Source organism: Callithrix jacchus, chromosome 12 (genome assembly GCF_049354715.1).
Source record: "Callithrix jacchus isolate 240 chromosome 12, calJac240_pri, whole genome shotgun sequence".
Taxonomy (NCBI): Eukaryota; Metazoa; Chordata; class Mammalia; order Primates; family Cebidae; genus Callithrix; species Callithrix jacchus.
Genome location: NC_133513.1, coordinates 49,528,916 through 49,541,847, shown reverse-complemented (window position 1 = coordinate 49,541,847; position 12,932 = coordinate 49,528,916). Strand labels below are relative to the sequence as shown.

General features: G+C 40.1%; 1 long non-coding RNA gene across 3 annotated transcripts in view; it reads left to right on the top strand.

The window, feature by feature from the left end:
* Nucleotides 1-12,932, top strand: part of LOC144578497 (uncharacterized) — a 176,701-nt gene that overhangs the window by 57,242 nt on the left and 106,527 nt on the right. For all 3 annotated transcript variants that reach the window (XR_013524386.1, XR_013524387.1, XR_013524385.1), the window contains exon 3: nt 2,107-2,189. This is a non-coding gene — a long non-coding RNA (uncharacterized LOC144578497). The remainder of the gene's footprint in view (nt 1-2,106; nt 2,190-12,932) is intronic.

Below are 12,932 nucleotides of genomic sequence, written 5' to 3'. Positions count from 1 at the left end.
TAATTTCCTTGATTGGCTCTGATTTACATCTGAATTACATTTTCTTAATTGGTATGGTTTACATCATATGAAGCCACGTACATCTGGACAGAATTTTCTCCAGGATGAATATATTGTTTGTGCTTGGTGGCTTTCCTGGCTTTTACTATGACACCAATGACATCTTCAATGGTATAATTCTTCCAGACTTTCATAATGTTCTCTTTGTTGGGATTCTTGTCCTTGACACTCCTTTCAATAGAGTACAGAGTGTAATGAGCCTTAACAGTCTTTATAACTCTCTCATCTTGAGGCTGAATTAGTGATGCTGTGTTTTGGGCTAAGTACATCTCTTTGAACTCATGGGGTTCTGGTGGCCAGAGGCATTGTCTAATATCAAAAGAACTTTAAAAGGCAGTCCCTTACTGGCAAGGTACTTTCTGACTTCAGGAACAAAGCATCAATGAAATCAATCCATGAAAAGTGCTCTTGTCCAGACCTTCTTGTACAACCAAAAGACTGGCAGCTGGTGTTTACCTTTTCCCTTCCAGGCTTGGGGGTTAGCAGCCTTGCAGATAAAGATACTCCTGATCATAAAGTCAACTGCATTTGCACAAAAAAGATTTAGCCTATCTTTTCTGCCTTAAATCCTGGTGCTCCCTTCTCCTCCTTAGTAACTGTTGTTTGTGGCGTTTTGTCCCAGAACAGGGCACTTTTATCTGCATTAAAAACCTGTTCAGTTAGTTATCCTTTCTCCCTAATGATTTTCTTAATGATGTCTGTGAACTTGTCTGCTGTCTCTTGGTTGGGAGAAACTGCTTCTATTTTTATCTTGACATTTTAAAAGCCAAATCTTTTTCTAAAATAGTCTAACCATTCTTTGATGGCATTAACTTCTCCAGTTTTTGGTTCTTCACCTTCATTTTGATTTGTCATATAATGACTTCACTTTTCCTGGAATTATAAGTGCCTACAGGTATGCCTTTCTTAGAGCAATCCGGCACCCACATAAAAGCTGCAGTTTTAATATCAGATAAAAATTTATTTCAGATTGGGCATGGTGGCTTATGCCTGTAATATCAGCACTTTGGCAGGCCAAGGGGTGGATCACCAGAGGTCAGGAGTTTGAGACTAGCCTGGCCAACGTGATGAAACCCCATCTCTACTAAAAATACACAAATTAGCTGGGCGTGTTGGCACATACTGGTAATCCCAGCTACTTGGGAGGTTGAGGCAGAAGAATCACTTGAACCCGGGAGGCAGAGGTTGCAGTGAGCAGAGATCATACCACTGCACTCTAGCCTGTGTGACAGAGTGAGACTCCCATCTTAAAAAAAAATTTTCATAAAAAGTGCAAGGTTTTTGCCCTTGCTGGTGTAGCTGCAATGAGGCTTCACACATTTTCTTTTCTGTCCATTTTTCCTTTAAAATTGTCTTTACACTAGATTTGTCATAATTTGTGATAAGTGACCACAGCCTCAGACCTCAACCTAGGATAATATTAAGAAATTCAGTTTCTTCTTGTAGTGTCATGCCTTTTCCCGCTTCTTGGGAACATTTCCAGCATCACTAGTGGCACTTCATGTGGATCTCAGTATGTTATTTAAGGTTCATGGTATTGCACTAAACACAATGAAAAATACAAAGAACTCTGAGAGATCACTTTTTACTGCAATATGCAATTTGCTGGAGAGATGAACTGTTCACACAGAGCTGATTAGTGTTACCTGGCATTTTAAGGGGATACTTGTAACACTTTAGCTCGCTATAATAGTAACAGGAGGTTGCTGCAAAATTATTGCAGTAATTGTGTGTACTATAGTTAATTTTATGCAGTTATTTAATAATGCACCTTTACATTTGTCTTTTTATTTTTATTGCTTTATTTTTTAAATTTTACTGGTCACTGGAAAGAGTGTCTTTACTTTTGTTTACATTTCTCTTGAATGTGAATGGCACCATGTATGGTCTGTAAGTGTTTTGGGCATTTGTTTTGATAAATTTTAACTTCTTATAATAGGTATATGTATATTTTATAGTGGCATGTGATAAAATAGACTAGTAGCTACATATATTTTATGCTTTCATAACATAACTAACTTTTTCTCATTTTTTTGATATTTCTAGACTATTCGGCTTGTCTCAGAGTTTTTTCAAATGTCACCAATCTCCAAAAGATTTTTCAATATATTTATTGAAAAAATCTGCATGTAAGTGAACCCACGCAGTTAAAACTCATGTTTGTTGTTCAAGGGTCAATTGTATATCAAAATGAAGGAATTCTGTTCATAAGAACCCGTAATTAAATGAGTGAAGAGGCAACAGAGTGGGAAAAGATATTCATGAATATATAAAGAAATGCTAGCATCAAAAAGAAACTAACAGATAATGTAATAAAAAATGAACAAATGATAACACCAGATATTTCAATAAGAGAATACTCCAATGGCTAATTAACAAATGAAAAAAAATTCTTTATTAATCACAGGAGAATGTAAATTAAAATCATAACATCAGTCTACAGCATACTCATTTTAGTGTCTAAAATGGAAAACATGAAAAATGCTGTTGGTCATCATATGGAAAATCTAGAACTTTCAACACTACTAGTGGCAGTATGCCTATTTTGAAAAATTGGCAGCATCGATCAAAACTGACCATATACATACTTGTGATCTAGCAATTCCATGACTGTATATGCCCAAGAAAAATGTGCAATATAGGCATCCAAAACATGTGCAGTCAGCTCTGTTATAATGTAACACACATGTTATCAAAAACACATTATGCAAAAGCACACAATAAAAATCATGGGATTGTGGAAAAATACATTTATAAACAAAACATTGAAAAGTGTAATCGATGACCCATCAGGAAGATGAGAACCTATTATTAGCAGAATTTTATATATTTCAAATGGTTTAAAAATACATAAGTGTTATAATAAATATGACACTTCAACTTAAAAAAGACCTGAAGTTTCCTTTTGAAAGTGGACATCAAGGATTGCGGCTTGTAAATTATTATGAAAAGGTAGAAGGAGATGCATTACTTTCCTGTGGCTAGGTGACAAATTATCACAAACTTGTTGGGTTAAAACAGCAGAAGCTTATTCTCTCGTGGTATGGGTGTTGAAGACCAGAGGTCCAGCGTTTGCTGAGTGTTTGCAGGGTTGCACTCTCTCTGAAGGCTGTAGGGGAGAATCACTTCTTGTCTCTCCCAGCTCCAGTGGTTCCAGGCATCCTTTTGTTTACAGCTGCTTCCTTCCAATCTCTACCTCTGTCTTCATATGACCATCGCTTCTTCCTGTCTTCTCTTTTTTTTTCTCTTAAAGGCTGGATCTTTAGATTTAGGGTCCACCTGAATAATCTCAAATGATTTCATCTTGAGATCTTTCATTTAGTTACAGCTGCAAAGCCTGTCAAAATGAGGTCACAGTCACAAGAGCTGGGATTGAGGATATGAATATATTTCTTTTGGGGCCCCATTCAATCTCTTATAGGAGGGTTATCAAAAAATTTGCAATGTTTTGCAGCCTTAAATCTGGGGTTGTATTTTTCTGTTTTTGAAATATAAGCCCTTTGAGGCACAAGTTCATAATAGATGCCTATTTTATAAAAAATTATAAACATTATAACAAACTGGTTCCATTATAGCCACCTTCTTCAATTAAAACTTTAATTTTTCTATCACTGCTAGAGATAATTTTGTGACTTTCTGGTTTGGACTTTTGGCTTTGTCTAAGAGTTGAAGGCTCTGAATGCTGCATCCTTGAAGCCACCAAAACAGTGACTACTAGCACTAGAACCACTTTAGCTCGATTTGGCAATTTCTGTTTAATGTCTTTGCATATAGATGGTGCTTTCTCTTTGATTATGAGAAAGGTTGTTTTTAATATTTTTCACTGGTCTTTTCCACATGCTCAACAATCTATTTCTTTTATTCCTTTAGGCCTTTTTTTCATTGACTTTATATCATTTGTAGCATTTGAAGTTGTTCCAGCCTTTCTGGAGATTAAAAAAAGCCAAATTTCTTTCATTTTTATAGCATTGTGTCTCATGGTCTACGTATAGATTCCTTTATGACTATTGCTTGTGAGATATGATATGTTCTCTTATTTATTTTAAAATGACACATAATTTCTAGCTTCTATTTAATATCTAAAACTTTTATTTTGTATGTTCTTCCTAGCATTCTTGAACCAGGATGCTTATATAGAAAAGTTCACAAATGAAAAAAAGAATAGCAAAATACAACCTTGTAGAATAACACATGCAGTGAACTGAGAGGTGGTTGATAGATGTTGGAGGTATATGCATGTGTGTGTGTGTGTGTGTGTGTGTTTTGCCTGTTCCTGCATGGATTGATTCAGCTGAGGAGAGTTTTAAGTGTGCATCTAGTGTTTCTCACAAACAAAATTGCACATAAGCAAACACAAAACTTGCAGTAAACCTAAGTGTTCTCTAATATACCAGTTGCGTAGAAACAAATTTGTGTTTTCTAAGCAGGCAGAACTGACTATACCAGAATGTTCATAGCAACACTATTTGTACGAGCCTCAAATTGGAAACTACTCAAAAACCTGTCAACAGGGTTGAGTAAAATGGGTAACTTAATTCTGGTAGACACGCAATGCGATACTACATAGTGATGTGAATGATTGATGTGTATTACACATAAAAATACAGATGCATCTTGCAAAGGTAAAATTGAGCAAAAGAAGTCAAACATAAAAGAGTACATACTTCATGATTTCACTTATATTAAATATAAAAATAGACAAAACTAAGATATGCTGTTAGAAGTCAGTGTAATGGCCACTCTAGGACATTCTTGTCTTGAAAGTAACCCAAATGTGGCAACATAATATAGTTAAGTACAGAATTCTTGGGTCATAGTTTTTTCTTCAAACCTCTATAATCTTCAGTTCCATTTTCTTCTGATTTTTTATTGTCTTCTTCTGTGGACTACCATGCTCCTATCAATTTTTCACTGAATGGGTTAAGAGAGGTATCTTTGGATACATGCCTACTGCAGGGTCTCAGAAGGCTGCATTCCGCTTACCATTGCTGGGAGAGAGCAAACTCAGCCTGTGCAACGTTCAAAATCTGCAATAATGCATGCATTTTCTGCACCATGCAATACCACATGCATCTATCTCCTACATCCATCTTCCTGCAACCTTTTGCTTTCTTGTCTCTAGTTCAGCCTTAAAATCATACATAGCCTGTCTCTAATCCCCGTCCTCTCCCTGTTCTCACCATTACGTCCTCTTGAGCAATGAAACAGAAATCCTTATTTCCTCTCACATACTCTCCTGAAAGAAGAAACAACTCATTTTTTCATAATAAAGGAAATGTTTAAGTAAAAGAAAAGCCCACCATCTGGCGTCAAATGCTGGAATCACTCCAATTGCCGTATGAGAAAGGGAGGCTGCAGAGAAAAATTTCCTGTCCCAGGATAGTGAGAGTGTGGTAGAAACAGTTACACAGGTAGGAGCACAGAGCTTCTCAAGGAAAGGGAGTGCAGGAGGCCAGGCAGGAGTGGGGAGAGACCTTGATTGATGCAGAAGCCAGTGAGGAGATGGCTGGATCCAAACATTCAGGGCTGGGCCTGGGGAGGCTTAGACTGCATCCTGGGCACACAGAACAATGAGGTTTGAAACAAAGATGGAGGCACCTTGCCTGAGGGAGACTATGAGAAGTGGATAGCCAGGGAGAGTGTGCTATGGGGCTGGGGTCTGCACCTGTTGAGGCCACTGTCCACCTTGACAGTGACGACACTGAGAAACGTCACTGAAGGGTTGACATTCCTCTGGACAAAAAGCTGCAGGTCCCTCTGGAGTATCTCGAGCAACACACTGGTCTTCTAAGACCTCAGGAGAATGCTTCCGGGTCCAAGGGCAACCATTGACCTTAGCATTGCCTGACCACCTTCCACTAGGCCCCAGGGAGTCACTGCAACCAGAAGGAGGGTAGGGAGCACTTGTAGGAGGGGACTGGAAGTGAAGGAGGGTGATCACCCTCTATTGAAAAGTGACATGTACTTCTATAGAGAAGTGAAGCAGAATGTGAAGAAGTTTCGAGAATACTGTACCAAGAAACGAAGTTGTGCTCCTGAGCGCCAGCATATTCTCTCTCATCAAGCTATCACCATAGCCCGAAGACAGAGGAGGAATCAGGGAGTCAAGGAAGGCAAGAGCCCCTGAGCATTCCCGGCCTGACTCTAGGCTGTGGCATCCATGTCCAGATCAGTCTAAGTTCAAATTTGTTTCTACAAATGTTCTCAGACCCACCTCTGCCCACCCCAGAAGAACTGGGAAAGTTGTCTGGTGACCCCTGGTGACCCCCGGTGACCCCTGTGGCCCAGGAGGCAGCACCTAAAATGAGAGAAAGCAATAAACTTATGCAAAGTTCCAGACTCACACAGACGCATGCAGACAAACTCAGATACCAGCAAATGCATGTTCTCACACCCATTCGTGTTGCATAGCAAGGATCCAAGGGCAATGAGGGAAATTAGATCTTTGATAGCAATGGGCAGTTGGTTGTTTTGCGGGCCTATTGCAGAGAATCATGTGCCAATGAGAAGCCTACCTTGGCTACCCCATGAACTGCAGGAAAACACAGCGGTCTGGAGCTTTGAGAAAAAGTACAACATTATGCCTGCCTGGGATTCCAGGCCCAGAGCAATGGACCCCGGCTGTCTTCAGGACCTGAGCTCTCCAGCTGGTAACTGATCCTGGGTTCAGGATTGAGAGTGTTGAACTACAGGCCACAGACTCTGAGGTTTGTGCCTTCTGGCTCTGGGCCCAGGCGTAGTTCATTTTCTTGAACTCTGGCTTCTGGGATTGAACTAGTCTTTCTGATTTTTGTCCCTGCGTCAGCTCTGGGGTGTAGGGCCAGGATTTTGTTGGTCTTCTCATTCTTGCTTTCCTTTTTCCAAGATCTACTCCCAGGGCTATGGCTTGAGACTTTACCTGGGTCTTTGGGCTCTGTCCCCTGTCTTGTGGGCTGGGCTCTGTTCCTGTCTTCTAGCTCAGGGTCCTGAGCTCTAGCTCAGGCTTGGTATTCTGGTTTTGGCTCTGAGGTCAGGGCTGGCCCCTGAGCTCTGGGATCTATCTCATCCTCAGGGGACTCAGTGGGCTGAGTGTGGAAAGAAGGTGATGAGACATGGCTCAAATCAAAGAAAACGGAACAGCTGGATCAGCATCTGTTTGGCCGACAAGGGTGTCATTCATCTTCTTGGCCCTGACCCTGGGTGGAGGCTTCTCTCTGGGCCAACCAGATTTTCTGGAGATCATCACCCTGTCAACCACCTGACCTCACTTTGCAAATCCTGTGGACAGTGAAGAGGGTTCATCCAGTCTCCACCAGCAGCAGAAGTTCTGCACAAGGATCACTCATCCTTGGGGTCTGCCCCCAGATCTGGCTGGGACAAGTAGGAGTTTGGGGTAGAGTTGTGGCTCATGGGGACTCTCTGAATTTTGCATATAGCCTGTACGTAGTGAGCCTACAATCAACATTCTTGAATAAATTAATAAATTGAGAAATATTTAGAAAAACTTGGAAAGAAAAAAAAGAATAGAGAAAAAATGCAAGAAGAGAGAATAAACCAGGAGCAAGGAGTGGCCCTATTAACCCTACAAAGTGTGGAAGACTTCCAAGGGTAGAGTGAGGAGAAGGAACAGGTCTTTGTGGAGCACGTGGGTGTGCCTGTCTCTTCTGGTCATTGTTGAGCAAATCTCTTGATATCTTGTCAGTACTTGCAGGGAGCTGGCATAAAATGCCAGAGTAGTACACTTCCTCTTTTTTTTTTTTTATGAGATGGATTTTCGTTCTTGTCTCCAGACTGGAGTGCAATGGCCTGACCTTGGCTCACTGCAATCTCTGCCTCCTGGGTTCTCCTGCCTTGGCCCTGGAGGAGCTAGGATTACAGGTGCCTGCCAACATGCATGGCTAATTTTTTTTTACATATATTTTTAGTAGAGATGGACTTCCTCTTCTGAGCATGAGGGAACTGAGGGTTGAAGAAACAGGCACTTGCCCATGTTACCCAAATGGACAGAAGTCAAGCCAGGGTTGGAGCCTAGTCTAGTGTGTCCTCCCTGTCCTTTGACCTCTCCTGCAGTTATCCTGTGCCTCAGCTTCTTCAGGCAACTCTCACAGTTGAAGGAGACTAACCTCAAACTAGGAGCCCCTAATCTACAGTCCTCCAGGACTGGGTGTTGGAAGTGACATGTGGATGCTGGTCAGATGGGTGAGAAGTCATGCGTGTCCCCAGGGCACACAGCATGGCATCTCAGCTTTCTCTCAGCCCTTAGGCCATACATTGACACTGTCACTGGGCCCTGAGAAGAAGAGGCAGATACAGAAGGACAGTGACTGCCTGGGAGCCTGGGACTGGATTGGGGATAAACCTCTTAACCTTAGTGACAGGAAAAACTATTCAGAGGTGGACATGAAGATTCTTGGAATTTGAACAAAAAGTAAAACAACTGGGCAGCAGATGAAAAGGGAGTGAGAGCACCTTCCCTGCTGTGGATGTGTTCCAGCAGCCTCAGACTCCCCTGCCCCAACGGTGTGCTGCTCTAATAGGGGATGGCAGCAAAGACAGGCTACCGAGGCTCTGGTCTTGAATGCAGGTCAATCCTCTGACTGCCCAGGCTGTGTCCTTATGAATGCTTCTCTGCTTTCCCCATGGACTGATCTGATAGGAAAAGAGAATGTTCACCCTTGTGTGCCTTTCTTTTCCTGGGATTTCCTGGCTGTTTGTCCTGGATCTGTTCGTCCACAGAGGCCAGTTCTATGCTGTCTCCCCAGAGAAGAAGTCTAATGTGAATCCGAATCCATTTTTGACCACCAGTCATTAGACATTTTGTATGTGTTCATACCCCTCCTAGGATCACTGACAGGCATGGTCCATATTACTCTCTTGTAACAAATGGGGAAACTGAGGCTGAATGAAGGGCTGTTATTTACCAGAAGCTGTCTGCCTGCAGGTTCTAGAGCTTGTTTCAAATCTTGGCTGGCAGACCCTAGAGCGTCTGTTCTGGTTTTCCTAAAGACCCAAGAGCATGATCTGCTCATAATGGTGATGGCTGTAGATCAGGCCCTGGTCAGGCTCAGCCTGGCCTGTGACTCTGCAAGGTGAACCTGGTCTGGACCTGTATAACCCCAAGGTTTCACTTTCTTTTTGCCCATAGGGCATGCATATCTAGCTCTGGACATATTCTGGCTCAGCCAGGCTGCAGGACATGATGCCTCTGACACCCCTACCCCCAGTTTCTAGGCTGCAGACACCCCAGAGCTTGACACAGGCTGTGCTGAGGTCCTTAGCACATGTGTTTAATAGATGGTGGTGGCACTGGGGGAGGCTTTTCACCAGAATGAAGAGTTTGAAGGTCCCAGTGGCTCAGATGCCCTTGTGAGCTGGAGTCCTATCCTGTACCAACCTCTTGTTACATTGAGCAGCTTTAGCTCAGTCCAGCTCTGGCTGGGGCCCCTGACAGCCAGAGGGCGGCAGCTCTGCTGGAGCCCTCATTCAACATACCTTGCCATGAACTCCTCATTGGGTTCACTGGAAACACTGGGTCTGAGGACAGAGGGGAGGAGGGAAAAACCTGGAGCTGAAGTGGGCTATGAGTGGAGCGGGGTGAAGCCTTTCAGTCTCAGAGGAAGCCACATTCCATGTCTAAATTTGGTTTATTAGTATCTTATTGAGAATTTTTGTCTATATCCAAGAACCAATTAAAAAAGCATTCTGTTGTTTCTCTATACTCTATTTTCCTAAGTTCGACTCTAACGTTACAATTTCTTTCCTTTTGCTTTCTTTACACTTAGTTTGCTCTTCTCTCTCCAGTGTCTTAGGTTGAGAGGTTAGGTTATTGATTTGAGATCTTCAACAAAAGAATTTCTAGTTATAAATTTCCCTCTACTTCTGCTTTAGTTCCATCCAATAGGTTTTGGTTTTTAATTCAGCTTCAAGTAATTTCTTTTATTTTTCTTTTTAAAAAGCATTTAAAATTTTATAGACAGAAGTTCTCATGTTGCCCAGACTTGTTTTGAATTCCTGGCCTCAAGTGATTCTCCCTCCTTGACCTCCCAAGGTACTGGGATTACAGGCATGAGCCACTGCACCTGGCTCAAAGAAATTTCTAATTTCTAATTTTCCTTGTTTAATTCTTCCTTGACCCACTGGCTATTTGATAGTACGTTTTCTAATGTGTATATGTCTATCTGAAATTCTCAGTTTTCTTTCTGTTACTATTTTATAATTTCATTCCATTGTTATTGACTAAGATATGTTGTCTATTTTCAATCTTTTCAAATTTACCAAGGCTTGGTTTATAGTTCAGCATATAACTATCCTGGAGAACATTCCATCCGTACTTGAGAAGAATATATATACTGCTGTTACTGAGTGTTCCGTAGGAAAATGTTAGGTATAGTTAGTTTATAGCATTACTCAGGTTTGATTTCCTTGTTGATCTTTGGCCTACATATTCTGTTCATTATTCAAAGTGGCATAGTGAATTCTCCAACTGTTATGATTAGATTGTCTATTTCTTCCTTTACTTGTGTGGGTTTTTGCTCCCTGTACTTTGGTGCTATGTTGTTAGGTACATACGCATTTCCTATCCAGCCACAGCACAGGCCCTGCTGTTTTGTTTTGTTTTGTTGTTTTTGTTTTTCAGAGGGGGTCTTGCTCTGTCACCCAGGCTGGAGTCCAGGGTACAATAATAGCTCACTGTAGCCTTGAATTCCTGGGCCCAAGCAATCTTCCTGCCTTAGCCTCCTGAGAAACTGGGAGTAGAGGCACATGCCACCACTCCTGGTTTATTATTATTATTGTTGGAGAGAAGGAGGTCTTTCTATCTTGCCAAGGCTGGTCTAGAACTTCTGGACTCTCCCATGTTGACCCCACAAAGTACTGGGATTATAGGCCTGAGCCCAGACAGGTTGTGCTCCTTACTGAAAAGTATCCACTCAGTCTCTTGCCTCAGTTTCAGTTTCCTCACCTGTAACACAGAAATCTTAATAGAAATTCCCAAAGAAGGGGAATTTTTGACTTAGGCTGAGCTGGCTGGATCAACAGTTGAAATTCTGACTTTTGTAAGAAGGTCTTCCAGGACCCCTGTATCCCAAAGTCAATTTGTGTATATTTCTGAAAATATCACAGATGCAGTTGTCCCAACCCTGGGCAAATGAGGTAAGCCAGCTTTCTGATTAGGAAATAATTAGATTTATTAAATTATTTTATTTATTAGATTTAGTAAATAAAAATGAAGTTTTTATTTCCAGTCAATATGAATAATTTCTAGTGGTATATGTATATATACGTTGAGATAAAAGAAAAATATTACATGGACATATTTAAAAATTATTCATTGTTCATCTCAAATAAATTATGTGTTTAAATTATATAACACTTAAAAAATTGTGGCCTTAATGATTTGGATCTCTTTATTACTTGTTTTACAAAAGTCTTACAAAATTGCTTACAAAATTCTCTGCAGTTACAATTTATGTTCCATTTACATTATAATATAGCATCTACATAGTGACATATAAAATTAAGATTATTCTTTTGTTTACTTAACATTGATTAATGAGAAAAAATAAACTAGCACATTGGACATCTATTACCATATAATCTACCACTCTGAGAGAGCTTTTTGAATTAGGCATGTTAAAATAGATAACACCGTCTTCAGTGGCATGACTTGCTTTTCCATTCCTCAGGATTATAACTGTTGATCAATGACTTGCTAAAATGTTTTTCACTGACGAAAAGAAAATGATTGTCAAATTTTTTCCCCTTCTTCAACAACAAATATTATGAATTCATTTGGCCCCATGCTGGAAGAGTATTTACTAACATTCGTTTAAAATAATTGAATTCTTCAAGAGATGAAATTCATTTCAAAACAGTCACACTAAATGCTGTAATAATTATCCTCTTCAAGTCAAAATTTATTTTCCTATTCACAAGTTATGCTGTGCCTGGTAAGAACAATCTTGCCACTTAAAGGATGAGTTTTCCTCTTTTTGTTTTTTACTCATTCAACAAGTTTCTGTAAGCAATGGAGTACTTCAATAATACTGCTTATTCATCTTAGATTTGCATAATCCTTTTGCTTGGCAGAAAGTGAAAACAATGAACAAGAAATAGGTAGGCTTCACTCAATGATTTATTTAAAAAGTCAACAAGGAAAAACTTTTTCAGCTACCAAAAGTATGATTTCCATGCTTCAAAATAAACAAGATTCTCTCAACTGCTTTTGTTGAAGAAAAGCAACAGATTTTTGAATTCTAGAGAATTAAAGAATACAAAATGATGACAAAGTTGCAAAAATCCTTCAGTCATTCACTTTGAACAGTACTGAAGGGAACAATTTTGTGACAACTACCTCAATGTCAGCAGAAAGGGTGCGGATGTGGTCTGAGCAACATTAATCAGAATATGGACAAAATAGCTAACACCTTTCACAGAATCATGTATGCTTTGCTTTAACTTTGAATAAACATTATTTTACCAATATTTGTATTTGTATTATCTCCACCAAAAGCGGTATGATTTTTTTGCCTTCATGCTTAACTCAATGAGAGAGTTTTCCACAAAATTTGCTCTTGTTTGTGAAGTCTTACTTGGAAGAGATTTTACTTGCTGTAACTTTATAAACCAGCCCTTTACATAAGAAAAATATTATACAAGTAAAGAAAAAAATTAGTTTTTCTGCATTGTGATTACTCGTAATCATGCTATGTCATCAAAAAGGTAAGGTTTAGATTTCTGATAGTCTCTGTAATGGGAAATGGAGCCATTACTTTTTAAAATTATTGCAGTAGGCTTCATTCTTGTACTCAAAAATTTGCTTGCAATTTTGGAATCTGAAAATACGGTAGCAGTATGTTCAGTCATTTGAGCTGAAAGGCTGATGTTGATATATG